Here is a 6,748-nt window from a genome sequence, read left to right as displayed (position 1 = left end):
TCCCACACTTGGTCCAGATGTTCGGCATCAGGGACACAATACCTAGAATACCACCAAGTCAAATCTGTGATCCAAAGAGCTTACAATACAAAAAATATTAATCTCACCCTCCCCCCATACATCTCAAGAGTAATAAATATTAAGCCAACAAAAAAACTAACAGCCAATATCTACAGAATCATCTTACAATCAGACAAAACTATGGCCATACCACATGAAAAATGGGAAAAATGACTTGAGAATTGCCCCTGATGCCAACTTCTGGACCCAAATAACAGCTTCAGTTTGTCTGACAATACAAGCCTACACCTCATACAATGCACAATACTACATAGAACAAAACTTACTAGAGAGAAAATGGCAAAATTTAGCTCAAGTACAGACAAATGCACCATCTGCACACAAAACTCGATCGACACATACATCCATGCCTTATGGCTCTGCTCACCATCCATCCAATTTCTTCCGCTCATCCAGGACTAGGTTGCAGGGGCAGTGGTCTAAGCAGGGACTCCCAGACTTCCCTCACCCTTCGCCGAAACACCTCCCTAGGGAGGCGTCCAGGAGGCATCCTGAACAAATGACCGCTGGTTCCTCTCAGTGTGTGACTGAGCTCCTTTCCCTATCCTAAGGGGCCACCCCTTAGGCCGCTTGTATCTGCGATCTTGTCCTTTTGGTCATTATCCAGAGCTCATGATCATAGGTGAGGGTAGGAACGTAGATTGACCAGTAAATCGAGAGCTTTGCCTTTCGACTCAGCTCTTTCTTTACCACAACAGACCAATACAGCGACCACATCACGGCAGGTGCTGCACCGATTCTCTTGTTAATCTCACACTCCATCCTCGTGAACAAGATCCCGAGATACTTGAACTCCTCCACTTGAGGCAGAGACTCACCACCCATCCGGAGCAGGCAAGCCACCTTTTTCCGGTCGATTTATAATAATTTCATAATAATAACTGTTATTATTATTATTATTATTATTATTATTATTATTATTATTATTATTATTATTATTATTATCATTATTATTATTATTGTTATTATTATTATTATTATTATTATTATTATCATTATTATTATTATTATCATTATTGTATATGTTTATGACTCAGATCACTCTTCATTTCTGCACAATTAATAATATATTATGGTATACACTCTCTCCATCATTATTAGTATTTCAAGCAGTTTATAACTGCTGCTCTTCTTCTTATTCTTATCTAACACATACCAGGTTGACATGCATACTATATTTATTTATTTATTTTTACTTTATTAATATTTTTAACTCTTCTTTTTCTATTATTATTATCATCACTATTACCATTTTTAATATTTTATTTATTATTAATATTGTTGTTATTGCTCTGATATTCAAAAATATATATCATTAAACAACAAAGGAACAATTCGGCCAAGGTTTGAAATACTTCCCTCAGCAGAGAACAAACCTACTCCTGACCAGGTCAGAGGGTTGCTCTGAAGGGGCGGGTGGTGCACCTGCTCGGCTAGCTGCCTCCTCAGGGTCGGGCAACAGCTGAGCTTAACAACTGAACACCAAATGAACACCTAATTTATTTTATTTATTTGTATTAATTTATTTTATTTTTTTCTCCATCTACATTCTCTAAACTAGGGGTGTCCAAACTATGGCCCGGGGCCCAAATGCGGCCCTCAGTTGAACTGGCCCAATTGATCATAATCAGTACTTTTTGTGATAAATTTGAGTAATCCTATCAATATAACCTAAATAACATCACATTGCATTGTCATACAGACCTAATATTAATATTTCAAGCCTTATTTAAAGTAGTCAAAACTATGTTAATGCACCATCTGAATTATTGAGTGTATTCACCATTGGTCTGTGCCCCTCTGTGTTGAATATTTTTCAAGATATGACCCTCGGTGAAGAGTTTGGGCACCCCTGCTTTATAAGATCTCAAAATCTTAAAACAGCTAAACACTTTTACTTTTTACTCTTTAAATACACTTTTAAACAGGTACTTTCATACTTTTACTTGTGTACTTATTTTCTGTATTTTTACTTTTACTTTAGGTTTTCATGTTCTAGTAGATCTATAGCTGGAGAGTGAAGTTTTTAAACATTTTCTGCTTATGGTGTGCCTCGTGATTTTTTTAATGAAAAAAATGTGCCTTGGCTCAAAAAAGGTTGAAATACACTGATCTAAACCTTCCTTTCTCACTTACTTGTACTAGTACTCTCCTCTGCCGTCTTCACCTTACTCCCCCTCCAATATCATGGAAATGTCACACACGCACATGCACACACACACATACACACACACCACAGACTTGTCACATACAATTGTAAATAGCTGTTAAGTCTACAAACTATGTTATGTCTTGGTATGTCTTGGTATGTCCTAACCAGCTACGTGCTAACTAGCTAAATGCTAACCAATATCCATTACACATGCTCATCCGGGACTGGGTTGCGGGGGCAGCAGTCTAAGCAGGGACTCTCAGACTTCCCTCACCCCAGACACGTCCTCTGGCTCCTCTGGTGCGACCTCAAGGCATTCCCAAGCCAGCCAAGAGACATTGTCCTTCTAGAGTGTCCTGAGTCTTCGCTGGAGGGAAAAAGACACACACACACACACACACACACACACACACACAAAAAGATTTTAAAAACAATTATAGGTCCTGTGGCCAGTAGTTCCATGTAGCTGATTAAACTTTTAATATATAAATTTTAAAAACTTCTTCTGTTTGGAAAGTCTACAGGGAAAATGATGGAATAATGTGCTTCCACAACCTTGTAGTGGGCGGCTGCTGCTGAACTCACCAACCTGTTGTGTGTTTATTTTAAGTATTATTATTATTATTATGGTTGTTATTAATATGGTTATTATTATTATTGTTATTGTTATTATTATATATTACATCACATTATTGTTTCCTCATACTTGGACTCGTACTTTGTTTCATCATGTTTTCAATAATACTCATTTGTATTAACATGTAGCTGTTATGAATTAATTTTTCTCCCAGGGTTTTAAAAATAATTGTGTATTTTGCACCAGATGTCTTGTAATGGTGGTAGAACTTTCGTACCATCTGTGACTATTTTTAGCCTAAATATCTACACTTATCATTGCACTGAACAGCTGGAGTCCTTGCTCCCTCTGTTGATGCTTTGTATACACATATCCAAGGCCAGGTCAGATAAATGAATGATGTTTTCATTTTGCACTTTGTTCTTCTCCTAAAGAGCACTTCCTATTGCCTCGTGCCGTCTGACCTTGCACACTTCCAGGTCCTGCTGTGTCCTGCTCCCCTCGGTTTACAGTGCCATAGATCTCCACAGCCCTGGGCCTCACTCCTTTCAGGCCTGTGTCCGTTGTGCTGTTGTAAAAGCTCCTGTGTTGTGGCTGTGCATCTCTGTCTTCGCGCTCAGCTCCGCCACTTGGCCTCGCTGTCATCTGCGCCCATGCACTTTATTTCGTGGCCCACTGGGTCGTTGCACTTATAGGGTGATCAGTGCTATGTTGGAGCCAGCGTATGTGAAGCACCCATAGACTGTATAAAGAAGTGGACAAAGGGAGTCTAATGTCGGCTCCAGTCAAATGAAGCTCATCGAGGCTAGCAGTTGTAGGGATATGGAGCCCAGCTCCATATTTGGAATTCCCGCCACAAGAATCATAGCATAGAACCCCTCTGTCCCTCCTCTTTACATTCTCTGTACCTCCTTTGTACTTCCTCTGTACGTCATCTGTCCCTGATCTGTCCCTTCGCTGTACCTCATCTATTCTTGCTCTGTACCTGCCCTCCTCTTTACCTCCTCTTTACTTCTTCTGCCCCTCCTCTCTCCCTCCTCCATCCTTCTGCTGTTGCTCCTCTGTCCTCTGTACTTCCTCTGTACTTCCTCTGTTTTGTGTGTGTGAATGGGACAGTTACACATGGGCTCAGACAGACCAGGACTCGGCCTCAGAGTGTTCTGACTCTGAAGACCAAAGTCCAGAGTTTCACCACAGACTTCATTTGAGTCCAAGTCAAACGTCTTCATGCTTCATTCGTCCTGTGGAACAAAATGCAAATGCTTTTCATTCATAAATATTTTAGATCCAACCAAAGTTTAAATATTTTAGAGGAGGTTACGCCTCTAAAATTCCAGGCTATTTATTGCATCCTATTTATGTTCCATTTTTTACAGTGCTACATTTACAAACCACAAAAGACATTGCTGTATTTAAAGGTGCTCTGTGGAACTTTTTTCTTTTTCTGAAGGTATTTATGCTTTTCACTGTATGTTCCATATTACCTGGAGCTTAAACTTCTCTATCAAGTATTTATTTAAAGACATTTTCTGAAATGTTTATTTCATTCTTACAGTGAGTGGGGTCATCTCTTCACACACCTGACCTGTAACTTTGCCTGTTGGTCATGAGCTTGTCTCCATGGAGATAGATAACAAATAAAGACTGTGCAACATTGCAAGCAAAGCAATAACACTGGCTTGAGACAAAGCTGGTGGAAAAATTCCATCAGAAAGTTTCATACTGCTTCTTTAAAGACGAATAAACAAAAACGTAAGCTCAGATGGTAAAAACATCAACTCACAAAGGCTGTTGTCATCACATCCTTGGCCAAACCTCCTTGTCAAAGCCTAAACTCATCAGATCTCAAAAGCTACGCAGGGCTGGGCCTGGCTTGTCTTTAGCCCTTAGTTCCAGGTTCCACAGTGGGGCGCCAGTGGGAAAAAAAACTTTGCCTAATATTAGTGTGTGCATGAGTGATGGTGGTGGTTGGGGCGGACCAATGACGCAGATTCTTCTATGAGTCTGCCCCAGGGCACCGAGTGTGGAGTTAATGAAGAATGTACGAAATTATAAAGAAAAAAAAAGCACTGTATAAGACTAACTCATTATTAAAGACACCATGCCTGTATGTGATTGATGACCATTAGAAGGACCAAAGGTACAGATAAACAATTATACTTCTGTCACTCTTCCCCCGGGCAACTGTGACTGTACAAGAATCTCACCATCTCCAAGTGTGATGGAGGACAGACAGAATAACTGTTCTAATTGTTAATGCTTGGATAGATGCCATTGTAAACATGGCAGACTGCAGAGTATCACACTTGTACATACACCTAATTAATAGTGGGACTAAACTGAGACTAAACCCAGAACTGATGCTGGGCTATACCCGAGCTAGAAGAGGACCAAGCCTACATTAAACTGGGCTCCAACTAGACCCAAATCATGGTAACTGTGTATGCACCCATAGAGGATGGCTCCAGGTTTGCCAGTACATTGCCCTGCTAAAACGTTATTAAAGACAAATATGATGCATAGGTTGTACTGTCATTAGCCTATACACATGTTCTAAAGTACCTTTACAACATAAAGTCATCTACAGATAATAGACACCATGTTGTTTCAGGTGCGCTCCCTGTACTGGGAACTGCAGTTTTCCGACAAGCTAACAGAAGCACAGAGTTGTAATGAATGCAATTTGACAACCCAAATGCTTAGAACTAATCTGGGAAGGATTTATTCACTTAAAAACAGTTGGAGATGTTTTACCTGTGACGTAACAATCCTGGAACATTTAAAATTGTATGTCTTTTTAGTTCTCACAGGGAGCAGACTTAATAAAGAGGAATCATCAAACAAGAATGAATAAAGCAAACTGCAACTCAAGGTATGTTTTTGACTAGGGAGCAACAAAATATCATAATATGACTTAAAACCTAAAGAAGTCAAATTTGCATGATATGTGTCCTTTAAAAGTACATTACAACATTACACATTACGTTGTTTAGTATAAATTTGAAGCTTAAGCCTGCACACCTGTAGCAAGGGTGAAAGTTCATCTGATTCACACTGATCACGGAGCTTTAAAACTCTCAGACTCTCATTGTACAAACTATACTTAAAGAGCATTGAGTTTCTTTGATAGAGGCTCAAAAGACCATCATTACAACTGAAATGTACATAATGCTTTTCTTCAGCGATTGGCATAAGCCTCGTCTTGTCCCCTGCCCCGAGGCGTGCCCTGATTTCTGTTAAACCACAAAACACAAATCCTTTCATCTACACTGTAAACATTGAGCGCAGTTACATTTATTCAAATCTATTCAAAACAATCCCACTATTTGTTTTGTGCAGTGTTTTATGAAGCGTATGAAGAGTATTAGCCAAATAAAGCTTCTCCAGGCATCTTTCATCGCTGGGCTGTTTTCGAGGGTTACCTGAATGCACAGATCACAGGTGTACGGCTTTGAATGGGTGGTTCTTTACATTCCACTGAGCACAGTGGAGACTATAGCATCTGAGGACCTGGGAAGTATCAGGGCAACGCTATGGCTTCGACCTGGTAAATCTCCTCATCCCAGAGATTTGTACCAGTGACAGTAAACAGGAGGAGAGGAAAAGAGGCGGTGAGGAAGAAAGATTTAGGTTTAGAAGTTTGGGATTACTTCGGAAAGAACTGAATGTTAAATAAATATGTAATTTAGTCATGTAGCATAAATGATTTGAGCAAAAGTTAAAACTATTCCTCATTTTTCCTGTTTGCTCACAACAAAAGCAACAAAGAAATGACGATAATCCCTAATGATTTTGAGCGGCAGTGATTCAATCCCAGCTCTGACCAGTGCATTGTTTGGTTGTGCCTTTGAGTAAGAAAAAAACCAACTTGTAATCAGGGCTAGCCCTAGCCTTTAGGGGGCTCTAGGCAAATTTGCCATTGGGGCCCTCGCCACTTC

Source organism: Periophthalmus magnuspinnatus, chromosome 3, assembly GCF_009829125.3.
Source record: "Periophthalmus magnuspinnatus isolate fPerMag1 chromosome 3, fPerMag1.2.pri, whole genome shotgun sequence".
Taxonomy (NCBI): domain Eukaryota; kingdom Metazoa; phylum Chordata; class Actinopteri; order Gobiiformes; family Gobiidae; genus Periophthalmus; species Periophthalmus magnuspinnatus.
Note: the sequence above shows the minus strand (reverse complement) of the source record.